Source organism: Bos mutus, chromosome X (genome assembly GCF_027580195.1).
Source record: "Bos mutus isolate GX-2022 chromosome X, NWIPB_WYAK_1.1, whole genome shotgun sequence".
NCBI classification, from domain to species: domain Eukaryota; kingdom Metazoa; phylum Chordata; class Mammalia; order Artiodactyla; family Bovidae; genus Bos; species Bos mutus.
In genome coordinates, this window is record NC_091646.1 from 131,227,566 (window position 1) to 131,241,410 (window position 13,845).

Here is a 13,845-nt window from a genome sequence, read left to right on the forward strand (position 1 = left end):
TGTTCATTTTAGAAGTCACAGCTCAGATGAACATAAAATCACCTGACCTGGTCAGCTCTGTGCTCTGCTATTGGAAGTGTGCTTAGGCAGCAAGAAATTTCTGGGAGCTTTTGATGTTCAGTGAACTATCGGTAATTATTTTTCTAATGCAGTTAAGTTGGTCCAATTGGCCTGATTAACTTAAAGAGTTCTCTATAATACGGAAATTTATTAACGGCTGACCCTTGGTGTCATACAGTACGATTACTGCTGATGAACTGGGAGCTCTGACCTACACATACTAACATCAAAGGCCCAGCCTGGCTTGCCTTTCTGGCCTGACGTTATTATTCTCCAGCGGAGAGAGATGAACAGGATGTTTAGTCAACAAATCCCGTAGAGAAGGCAAGGCCCATAATCCCTTAAACAAAGGGGAATCGGAGCTAGCTAAGTGTGGCCTGACCCATGCCAAGCAGCTGTCACTCACAGAAGTGAAACTAGAAACGTTGTTGCTGAGATCCTAATGTAAGGAGGCTTCCAAAGCTTCTTTCGATGGTTAACAGGTGTGGCAACTGAGTAATTGCTGCTGTTGTTTAGCTGTTTAGTCGCCTCGGACTGTTTGCGACCCCACGGACTGTAGCCCCGCCAGGCTCCTCTGTTCAAGAGATTTCCCAGGCAAGGATGCTGGAGTGGGTTAACATTCCCTTCTGCAGGGGATCTTCCCAACCCAGGGATCGAACATGGGGCTCCCACATTGCAGGTGGATTCTTTACCTTCTGAGTCAGCAGGGAAGCCCTAACAAGGTTTCCAAAGCTTCTTTCCATGGCAACAACACTGTGGAAACTAAGGAATTGATGCTGCTGTTTAGTTGCTCAAACAATTCAGACACTTTGTGACCCCCATGGACTGTAGCCCGCCAGGCTCCTCTATTCATGGGATTCTCCAGGCGAGAATACTGGAGTGGGCTGCCATTTCCTTCTCCAGGGGATCTTCCTGACCCAGGGATGGAACCTGTGCCTATAGCATCTCCTGCTGTGGTGGCCAGGTTCTTTAATATCTGAGCCATCATAGTTCCAAATGGACATCCTTCTTAGCTGAGCCTGCAGAACCGACATGCAGCCTATGAGCTTAGCTGCCCCAGATTCCCCGGAAAGCTTTTAAATCTACAAAATGCTAACTGCCACGCTTAGAGACTTCTGGAACTGATCTGAAATGCACCCCTGGAAAGGGAATACTTGAAAGGTGCCTTTGACAGAGGAGCCTGGCGGGCTACCGTCCACGGGGGTGGCAGAGAGTTGGACACGACTTAGGGACTAAACAGGAGGAGCACTAGGGGAAGTCTTATACACAGAAATGTCCAGGAAGGTGCCTCTATTCCCCAGCTAAGAAGGTTGCATTCACTGTCACCCAGGAAGTCTTCTGCAGGGACAGTGTCTAATGCATGCAAGATGCAGGAGCCTTCATCTAAGGGCAATCATGCGTGTTAACACTCTCGGGACAGAAATAGCTTTGCGGATATTCAAGGGATCGGTGCAAAATATCGCCCTCAACATATCTGTAGCCTTTTTACTGGAAAAGACCCCGATGCTGGGAAAGATTGAGGGCAGGAGGAGAAGGGGGCGACAGAGGATGAGATGGTTGCATAGCATCACTGACTCAATGGTCCTGAGTTTGAGCAAGCTCTGGGAGATGGTGAAGGACAGGGAAGCCTGGTGTGCTGCAGTCCATGGGGTCACAAAGAGGTGGACATGACTGAGCAACAGAAAGACAACAACAACGTTATATTTGTAGCCTATGTTTGAAAATGGTGATCCCCAAAATCGAGGGGATGCAGTTATGTTGTCAGGCAAGGCTTGGCGACCTTCAGTTTTGCAGGGCGGCCAGCAGGGGGAGATGCTGATTTGGGTGCTGAGAACCGACCTACTTTTTTGCTCTCAGGCATATAGGTTTATCCTTAAAATCTTGCCTCTCCCTGGGACCAGGCTTCCCTGATAGCTCAGTTGGTAAAGAATCCGCGTGCAATGCAGGAGACCCTCGTTCGATTCCTGGATCAGAAAGATCCACTGGAGAAGGGAACAGGCTACCCATTCCAGGATTCTTGGGCTTCCCTGGTGCCTCTGCTGGTAAAGAATCTGCCTGCAACATGGGAGACGTGGGTTCCATCCCTGGGATGGGGAAGACCCCTTGGCGGGAAGTGAAAGGTTACCCACTCCAGGATTCTGGCCTAGAGAACTGCATGGATGGTATAGTCTGTGGGGTCACAAAGAGTCGAACAAGACTGAGCGACTTTCACAACATAAGCCCTGGGACCAACCTGCAGGGTCTTCACTTCATAGGCTTTGCTCTGTTTTTGACTACACCTGCAGCTGCAGACTCCAACACTCTTGCCTGGAAAATCCCATGGACGGAGGAGCCTGGTGGGCTGTAGTCCATAGGGTCGCTGGGAGTCGGACATGACTGAGCGACTTCACTTTCGCTTTTCACTTTCCTGCATTGGAGAAGGGAATGGCAACCCACTCCAGTGTTCTTGCCTGGAGAATCCCAGGGATGCAGGAGCCTGGTGGGCTGCCGTCTATAGGGTCGCACAGAGTCGGACACGACTGAAGTGACTTAGCAGCAGCAGCTGCAGACACCAGGAGAGACTCTGTCAAGGCATTATTCCTGGTAGTGTTCCTACCAGGGGTGTGGAAGCCACATTTTGTTAACCGTTTTTGTCCAAACCACATGAATGTGTATTATCACAGGTATTTGATCTCTGTGTCATGTGTCATAAACAGTCTTATGATGCCCCTGGATGTCAGACAAGGTACATCCTACAATTGAAGGCTGAAAGGAGAGACAGAGAGTGAAGTTTTGATGGGAAATGCTCCCTTCTGTGCAAAGAAGAGAAGAAAAACAAGAAGCAAACAAACAAAAAACCCATGATCTGAAAAGAAAGAGGAACCTCAATGTTTACCGCAGCACTATTAAAACTACCCAGGACATAGAAGCAACTTAGATGTCCATTGATAGTAGACACACTGCTGAATTTAACATGGAGATCCAACAAGGACCTGCTGGACAGCACAGGGAACTCTGCTCAATACTCTGTAGTAATCTTATGGTCACCAGGGGGAAGGATGGGTAAGGGATAGTCAGGGAGTCTGGGATGGACATGGACACACTGCTGTATTTAACATGGAGAACCAGCAAGGACCTGCTGGACAGCACAGGGAACTCTGCTCAGTGTCACGTGGCAGCCTGGACGGGAGGGGAGTTTGGGGGAGCATGGATACGTGTATATGTATGGCTGAGTTCCTTCACTGTCCACCTACCATCATATTTTTAATCCAATACAAAATAAAACTTAAAAGACATAAAAACAAAAAAACTCCACATCAGGCTGGAATTTGAATCCAGATGAGAAAAGATGCATTTATCCCCTTGGAGTCAAAAGACCCTTCGGAGAGATGAATAGAATTTTTAGTTGCCATCCATTAAAACCTGGAACACCACCAAGAAATGCTAATGTAAGAGAAGCTGAGTTTCACCCACAAGACGACAATTCATACTGCAGATAAAATCAGGTCAATGCAGGTAGAAACAACACTCCCAACAATGGGCATTATTTTAGTTTTCAGATACAGTGATTACAGACAGACCTGTATATTGTATTACCTGTATTTTTCTCCTGCGTACAGTATTACACGCATTAAGTGTTAGTCATCCAGTCATGTCCTGACTCTTTTGCAACTCCATGGACCATAGCCTGCCAACCTTCCCTGTCCATGGGATTCCCTAGGCTAGAACACTGGAGCGGGTTGCCATTCCCTTCTTCAGGGGATCTTCCCCACCCAGGGATTAAACCTGGGTCTCCTGCACTGCAGGAAGATTCTAGTCTGGCTGAGCCTCCTGGAAGTCGTTATTGTTATTATTACAGGCACTAGAGCACTCATTCATTCCTTCCTTCCTTCATTCATTCACAGTGTACTGAGCATCTACCATATACTACATACCACATGGGCCTGTTTGTCTTTTATGTAGAATTTTACAAGCATTAGACCTGGTACACCCATCCTTACTACACACTAAATAGATACCAAAGGAAACAACTTTCCGTCTCTTCTAAGAGTTGTCCTTCTCTCTTCAAGGCTGGATCTATGACAAATTACATCTAAGGTGGCCTCCGTCTGTTATCTCCCTGTTGACACAAACATTTGATGCCTCAGCCATCCTCTAGATGTTCGTGGTCGTGGAAGAGCAAGCAAGGGTTGAGGCAAGGTCACAGGTGAGATGAAATGTTGGGGACGTGACATTAAATGACTTTCTTGGCGGTCCGGTGGTTGAGAATCCGCCTGCCAATGCAGGGGACGTGGGTTCCATCCCTGGTCCGGGAAGATCCCGCCTGCCTTAGGGCAACTGAGCCCGTGTGCTACAGCTACGGACGCCACGTATGGCAACGACCGAAGCCCCATTTTCCTCGACGAGGAAAGTCACCACAGGAGAACTGCATGTCCTGCAACGCAGAGTGGCCCCAACTGGTTGGAACTGGAGAAAATCCCTTACACAGCAACGAAGACGCAGGGCAGTTCAAATGTAAAAAAAAAAAAAGTACATGACACTGAATGTGGGACCCTTGAATGGGGTGGCAGGGGGGAAGCATTCCTTCATTCATGCGGATGTGAATTCCAATCACACTGATGGAATCTGATGCATTGGGATTTAATCACAAGGGACTCATGTCACTGCTTACGCTGACCCTCCAATACCTTGGCCAGCTGATGGGAAGAGTCAACTCATTTGGAAAAGACCCCGAAACACTGAAGGCAAGAGGAGAAGGCGGTGACAGAAGATGAGGCGGTTGGATGGCATCACGAACTCAGTGCACATGAGTTTGAGCCGACTCTGGGAGATAGTGAAGGACAGGGAGGCCTGCTGTGCTGCAGTCCGTGGGATCTCGAAGAGTCGGACACGACTGAGCGACTAACTACCACCTCGATAGAGACTCAGGTAGCTTCTGGGTTTATAGAGAGTTTTACTTACTAAAACCAACTCTCCCTGCCCTTTTTGCTTCTGCTCTCAAACAGCCAGTCTTCGGGTATCCAACTGAAAACTCCTCACATATTGCAACAGATTTAGAATATGCTTGTATTTTTTCTCTGCGGTGGAAATAAAATTGCCAGAGGGAAATCTTCACTGACAGTCTCATTCCAGAGCTATTTTGCCCCTGGCTTTTCATTTTTATTACATTCTAATTTCCAACCTGCTTTAAAGTGTGTGCTTCAAGAAAACTCAAAAGCAAATGCAATTCTCTCTGCAATAAGCATTACGGGATTTGGTTTCCCATAAAGAAGCTAGTACTTATGTAAAGGTGGCTTAAGAGGAGTTGAATAATACATATATATATTTAACATCACTGAAGGAAGCTGTTTAAGCCCCACTAGGATTTCCGTTCAGGATTAAGTAAGAGCCGAAACAGTCATACACTCTATTGTTCTGAAATTCGGTTCCCTCAACTATGAAACAGAAAGTCCAATTTTCAGAAGTAATGTCCCAAAGTAACTGTCCATCTGTGCAATTAGTAAATATGATTACTTCTGCTCTCCATCTTTCTACCCTTCACTGATTATTAGCTATATACTTCAATAAAAGAGGAATGAAATGAAGACGATATTCTAAAAAATATCTCATTTTTCCTAATAAGGCAGTTTTAAATGCCAGTTGGACTTTTGAAGTATCACAGTAATTTAAACTTCACCCTACAGATTATGGATTTCAATTCTTTTCATACTTGGATTTACTGTTGGCTCAGTGGTAAACAATCCACCTGGCAATGTAGTAGACATGGGTTTGATCCCTGGGCCAGGGAAGATCCCCTGGAGGAGGAAACGGCAACCCACTCCAGTATTCTTGCCTGGGGAAAACCATGGACAGGGAAGGCTGGTGAGCTACAGTCCATGGGGTCGCAAAGAGTCAGACGCAACTGAATGACTAAGCACGAGACTGTTACCCACGCTCTTTTGTATTACACTTACGTTCAGTCTGTGATATTCCACGCCCCCCAAAATGTTTACTAGGCTTTTGTATACAATCCACATTCATATAATGAATTGGGGTTTGTGTTTCTCATTTCCGTTTTCTTAGCCTCTCAATCCCACTGTAAGCTCTGTTGGCTTTATCCCTTTCATGAAAAGCCCGCCAACACGATGAGTTAGAAACTCCATTTTGCAAATGGGATCTAATCAAACTTAAAAGCTTTTGCACAGCAAAAAATAAGAGACTATAAACAAAGCGAAAAGACAATCTATGGGATGGAAGAAAAATTTGCAAACAATGCAAATCACAGGAGCTTAATCTCCAAAATACACAGGCAGCTCATACAACTCAGTAACACACAAAACAACTCAATCAAAAACTGAGCAGAAGAGCTAAACATACATTTCTCCATAGAAGAATTAAAGATTACCAAAGGACACGTGAAAAGATGCTCAACATCGCTGATTATACTAGAGAAATGCACAGCAAAACTACAATGAGGTGTCACCTCACACCAATCAGAAGGACCATTATTTACAGTTTACAGACAATAAATGCTGGCAAGGGTGAGGAGAGAAGGGAACCCTCCTACACTGTTAGTGGGAATGGAAATTGGTGCTGCCACTAGGGAAAACACGATGGAGGTTCCTTAAAAAAACTAAAAAAAAAAAAAAAAGAGCCACCATATGATTCAGAAATCCCACTCCTGGGCATGCATCTGGAGAAAAGCATAATTCAGAAGAGTGCACGCAGCCTAATGTTCATAGCTGCACTATTCACAGTAGATGAGACGCAGAAACAACTATTCATCCACAGATGAATGGATAAAGAAGAGGTGATACACACACTCAGACACACACAATGGAGTACTGCTCAAGCATTAAAAAGACTCCAACTATATCATCTGCAATGACAAGAACAGACTGAGAGATTGTCATACCGAGTGAAGTCAGTCAAAGAAAAACACCATGTAATTTGCGTGTGTAACCTAAAATACGAGTATGGCAATCTCTAGGGCCATGCGTGTTGCTGCAAACGGGCATTATTTCACTCTTTCTTACGGCTGAGTACGTCTCCTGTATATATGAACCACATCTTCTTTATCTCTGTGGGTGGACACTTAGCTTGTGCGCACGTTCTGGCTATTGTGAATGTCCTTTGAGTATGTCCTTTCAAATTATGGTTTTCTCTGGACATATGCCCACACTCTAGCATTTTTTTTTCCAAAGAACCTCTGCTGCTGCTGCTGCTAAGTCGCTTCAGTCGTGTCCGACTCTGTGCGACCCCAGAGACGGCAGCCCACCAGGCTCCCCCGTCCCTGGGATTCTCCAGGCAAGAACACTGGAGTGGGTTGCCATTTCCTTCTCCAGTGCATGAAAGTGAAAAGGGAAAGTGAAGTCGCTCAGTCATGTCCGACTCTTAGTGACCCCATGGACTGCAGCCTACCAGGCTCCTCTGTCCATGCGATTTTCCAGGCAAGAGTACTGGAGTGGGGTGCCATTGCCTTCTCCCCAAAGAACCTCAAGTTTCCAGAAATAACTCATGCATTAAAGAGTTAAAGGTATGCTTCCGTCTGTTTCTTTCTCAGGACTCAGAAAGTCTTCCCAACTACCACCAGCCAACTTGGAAGGGAAACAGAATTTGGCTCGATTGTAGTCTTCCCCCAAAATACTTCTGCTGTGCTGGTTGTGATCCCGTTTTGAATATTTGCCGCAAAGACGCTTCATTATTCAAGCACCCGAGGTTTCAAAACATCACATACTTCTCGATGCCATTTATAATCCACTGCGATACGTCCTAAGCTTACAGAAGATGAATTTTCACGTTGAAACACGTTTACAATGACGGGAAAGAAAGAACGAACGTGGTGGAAGTCCAGCAACCGTAATCCAGCGTACATAGATTTCAAGTTGAGACTTTCCACTCAAATGTTCACTTTAAAAAAAAAAGGTAAGAGGAAGTATGCATTATTCTAATAGCAGATTTGTCCTCCTCTCAGCCCAGACAACCCTTTTCATGAAACTGTCTTGTATCACTCAAGTGAAGACAGGGTTATTATTCATGGACTCATGAATAACACATAGGATTTTTGTGTGCATTTTTTTACATCCTGATGAATGTATTATTCTGCATTGCCTCATTTGCACACAACACTCTCTCATACATAACTAGTTTGTCCGATGAATCCATTTTCCATGTTTCACCATTTCTACATGTATTGTTAATTTTGTCCCTGTTCCTGAGTAACATGAAGCTTCTGTCTTCCTTTCATATTCCCCTCGCTCTCATGGCCCCCACTGGACTGATCAAATTTGGATTAGCACTCTTATCCTCTACGGGCTTGTAATTTGATCTTTGTTTTCTATTCTTCAGAGGTTAATCCTCACATTTTAGTATATGCACACAAAAGATATATAACTACTCGACAGTTTAACTTCCTCCTGAAAGATTCAAGAATCTGAAAGTGTTTTAAACATTATCTTCACCTGCCTTCTTCTATGCATTATTTTCTCGGATTGTAAATCCAACATTTGCACACATTATAAACAAAGGTAAACAATTATTTTCACCACTGTAGATGGAAGATCATGGCTCAAAAGGGTTCCGTACACGATCACATAACTCACTCCTAGGTTTAACTGTCACGGACTTCCCTGGCGGCTCAGATGGTAAAGAGTCTGCCAGCAATGAGGGAGACCCAGGTTTCCTCCTTGGGTCGGGAAGATGCCCTGGAGGAGGGAATGGAAACTCACTCCACTATTCTTGCCTGGAATTCCGTGGACAGAAGAGTAGCTGTCATGTTCCACAAACATACAGGAATATTTCTGCATTGTGTATTGTAAAGATTTATGCCACATTTTTATGTGTTGCAAATAATTCCACGTTTTTTTCTTTACAAATTGAAATTTTGTGGCAACCTGCAGTGCCAGCTGATATTCACTATCTTTTAGCAATAAAGTATTTTTTTAATTAGGGTATGTAATTTGTTAGCTATAAACTACTGCACACTTAACAGATTGTACTAAAGTATAAACACAACTTTTGTATACGCTAGGAAATTCAACTTGTGTGACTCGATTTACTGTGGTATTCTGGAGTCAAACCCACAATATGTGGGCATGCCTATATTCTCTGGAAATTTTATTTACCAGAGTCCCAAGTAGCTCATGCTTGAGTCTTTACATGCCTGAAAATATTTTATGGGCTCCTCGATCCTGAGTGATATTGTAATTTGCTATAGAATTACTTTTTGGTGTTTATTGCCATGCAACTCTTTGAAGCTACCTGTGGTATGGGCTTCCCCGGTGGTCCAGTGGTTAAGAATCCACCTGCAAATCCAGGGGATATGAGTTCGATCCCTGGTCTAGGACGATTCCACATGCCACGGGGCAACTCAGCCTGGGGGCCACAGTTACTGAGCCTATGTGCTCTAGAACACATGCTCTGCCACAGAGAAACCACAGCAACAAGAAGCCCCCGTACCACGAAAGAGTACCCCCACTCGCCAGAACTAGAGACAGCCTGAGTAAGGCAACAAAGATTCAGCTCAGCCAAAAATATATTAAGTAGAAAAAGATATATATGGTATCCTGTAATCTAGCATTGAATGAAATAATGTGTATTTTTATTTCTTTATATGTAATTTTTTAAATAACAACATTTCAGCTCAAAATAGTTTAGTCTTCTATTGCATTTTTTGCTTCTGTGTTGGCATTTGGCATTTCCTTTTCTTGTTTTCCAGGCCAGTAATGGTTTAGAATGTTTTCAATCCAATCTCTATGTGTCTGCAGTTCTACAGGACAGGGTTCCCCAACCTCTGGCCACAGACAGGTATGTCCTCTCAGATCAGCAGCGGTGTAAGCTTAGAAATAAAGTGCACAGTATGCAGTATGCTTGAATCATCCTAAAACCATCCCCTTTCCCTGGTGCCAAAGATGCTGGGGACCGCCGATGCTATCTGGGTTCTCCCACATCCTTCACAAAGGATGCGATACAGCTTTCGCTAAACTGAGGCAATGATTTCTGTTTTCACTTTCGACTTTATGAACATGTACCAATGCCTGGATACAAAGTTTCTGTTTATGCATCAAGCACTTTATCAGAAAAAGGTTTACAAAGTCAGCAGAATCTAGGTCACTCCCCTCAAGGAAGTTATGCTATCAGTTCAGCTCAGTTCAGTCGCTCAGTCGTGTCCGACTCTGCGACCCCATGAATCGCAGCACGCCAGGCCTCCCTGTCCATCACCAGCTCCCGGAGTTCACTCAGACTCATGTCCATCGAGTCGGTGATGCCCTCCAGCCATCTCATCCTCTGTTGTCCCCTTTTCCTCCTGCCCCCAATCCCTCCCAGCATCAGAGTCTTTTCCAATGAGTCAACTCTTCACATCAGGTGGCCAAACTACTGGAGTTTCAGCTTTAGCATCATTCGTTCCAAAGAACACCCAGGGCTGATCTCCTTTAGACTGGACTGGTATATGCATCAACAAATCTGTGATTTTGATTTGATGCAATCATTGCTATGAGGCTGAAGGAATGCTTTCTAGAGAGGAGAAGAGTGCTTACGTAACCCTGGCCACCTACCAAGTCCTTACTGTGTGAGTCTGTGAGTGTGTGCACTCAGTCAAGTCTGACTCTTTGCAACCCCATGGACTGTAGCCCCTCCAGGCTCCTCTGTCCATGGGATTCTCCAGGAAGAATACTGGAGTGAGTTGCCATTTCCTCCTCCAGGGGATCTTCCCAACCCAGGGATCGAACTCAAATCTCTTGCATCTCCTGCATTGCAGGTGGGTTCTTCACCACTGAGCCACCTGAATTTTGAAACGAGTGGTATCTAAGCAGGAGAGAAAGACAGCTGGAAAGAGAAGCAGGCTCAGGTAGGTTTATGGAGAACGGTGAGTATACGGGGGTGTTTGGCCCAGTGGGGAGGGTAGTTAACTATGGTTTCTCATTTCCTTAGCAGTTTGGGAGGCAGGGTTGGTCCCCACATTGACATCCTTTTCCTGAAGCCTGGGACAGGCAGGGTAATGACCGTTCTACTCACTGCAATGATCCTCTGAGTGTTGCAAATCATATCCTTGTAACACTCTTAACGACATTATGATTTATCTACGTTTTTCACGTATTCCGGGGAAGGACAAGTCCCCACACCACAGCCAGAGAGATGTCCGTGCTTGCTGCAACTAAAGAAAGCCTGTGTGAAGTAACAAAGACTCAGCACTGCCAAAAATAAACAAACAAGTAAGTAAAATAAAATACACAGCAGAGAAAAGTGACTTGTATCACGATCGGATCACACAAGTCCTGGGAGAGGTGAATGTCTTTGGAGTTATGTCCTGAGTCTAAAGGAGGGCTTAGGAGATCCAACCAGTCCATCCTAAAGGAAATCAACCCTGAATATTCATTGGAAGGACTGATGCTGAGGCTGAAGCCCCAATCCTTTGGCCACCTGATGTGAAGAGCTGACTCATTGGAAAAGACCGTGATGCTGGGAAAGATTGAAGGCGGGAGGAGAAGGGGATGACAGAGGATGAGATGGTTGGATGGCATCACTGACTCGATGGACATGAGTTTGAGCGAACTCCAGGAGATTGTGAAGGACAGGGAGGCCTGGTGTCCTGCAGTCCATGGGGTTGCAAGGAGTCGGACACGACTAAGCGACTGAACGACAGCAACCAAGCAGGACTTTCTCATGACATCACATCACAGACAGGGATCATCTGGCCTGCATGCCCGTCTGAAGTCAAACTTCATCCAAATGTAACTGTTGGGTCTTTTCCAGAGGAGCAAGCAGTACTGATTCCTCTTTGGTCCCTACTGGATTTGCACTAACAGAAGAATAACTACCTTTCTGAGAGTCCCTGCAATGGTCAGGTGTATGAGTGGAGAGGCCAACGGCTTGGGGAATCTGAGTGAGGTTAAGGTTTCCAATCATCGTCTCATCTAGGTGCCAGAATGGAGGTATTCAGTAGATGTGACCAAGCCCATCAAGAGATGAGTGGATAAAGATGTGTTCCATATATATGCGACTTCCCTGAGCTTCTCTGGTGGCTCAGAGGTTAAAGCATCTGCCTGCAATGTGGGAGACCTGTGTTCAATCCCTGGATCGGGAAGCTCCCCTGGAGAAGGAAATGGCAACTCGCTCCAGTATTCTTGCCTGGAGAATCCCACGGATGGAGAAGCCTGGTAGGCTACAGTCCACAGGGTCACAAAGAGTTGGACATGACTGAGCGATTTCACTTCACTTCACTTCCCTTCCCATACACAGCTAGTGGTAAAGAATGTGCCTGCTAATGCAGGAGACATAAGACACAAGGCTTCGATTTCTGGTCCGGGAAGATTCCCTGGAGGATGAAAGGGCAACCCACTCCAGTGTTCTTGCCTGGAGAATCCCATGGACAGAGGAGCCTGGTGGGCTGCCGTCCATGGGGTTGCAGGGGGCTGGACATGACTGGAGTGACTTAGCATACACAGTCCATATATACAAATGAATATTACTCAGCCAAGAAAGAGGGAAACTTTCCCATTTGCAGCCACATGGATGGGCTTGGAGGGCATTATACTAAATGAAAGAAGTCAGTTATTCAGTTCAGTCTCTCAGTCGTATGCAACTCTTTGCCACCTCACGGACTGCGACACGCCAGGCCTCCCTGTCCATCACCAACTGCCAGAGCTCGCTCAAACCCATGTCCATTGAGTCAGTGATGCCATCCAACTATCTCATCCTCTGTCGTCCCCTTCTCCTCCCGCCTTCAATCTTTCCCAGCATCAGGGGCTTTTCCAATGAGTCAGCTCTTCACATCAGGTGGCCAAAGCACTGAAGCTTTGGCTTCAGCATCAGTCCTTCCAATCAATATTCAGAACTGATTTCCTTTAGGGATGGACTGGTTGGCTCTCCCTGCAGTCCAAGGGCCTCTCAAGAAATAAGTCAGAGAAAGATAAATACTGGATGACATCACTGAATGAAATGATGCCATTTGAAGCCACACGGATGGGCCTGGAGATGATCACAGTAAGTGAAGTCAAGTCAGACGGACAAAGACAAATACCATATGATATCACTTATGTACAGCATCTTAAAAAATGGTTCAATTGAACTCATTTACAAAACAAATGGAGGCACAGATGTAAAAAACAAACCTATGGCTGAGCGCCGAAGAACTGATGCTTTTGAACTGTGGTGTTGGAGAAGACTCTTGAGAGTCCCTTGGACTGCAAGGAGATCCAACCAGTCCATTCTGAAGGAGATCAGCCCTCGGTGTTCTTTGGAAGGAATGATGCTAAAGCTGAAACTCCAGTAGTTTGGCCACCTAATTCGAAGAGTTGACTCATTGGAAAAGACTCTGATGCTGGGAGGGATTGGGGGCAGGAGGAAAAGGGGACAACAGAGGATGAGATGGCTGGAGGGCATCACCAACTCGATGGACGTGAGTCTGAGTGAACTCCGGGAGCTGGTGATGGACAGGGAGGCCTGGCGTGCTGCGATTCATGGGGCTGTAAAGAGTTGGACACGATTGAGCGAGTGAACTGAACTGATGGTGACCAGGGGCTCAAGTGGGAGAGGGACAAATTTGGAGATGGGGATTGACATATACACACCACTATATATACAACAGATGATTCATATGTTCTTACTGATAGCACAGGGAACTCTACTCAATTCTGAGTAATGAGCTATATGGGAACAGAATCTAAAGCAGAGTAGATATACATATAACTTGGTCACTTTGGTACAGCAGAAACCAACACAACATTGTTAATCAACTAAACGCCAATAAAAATTTAAAATAAAAAAGTTAATAATACAAATGAATGAACTAACAAATCAGAAACAGACTCACGGACACGGAGAACA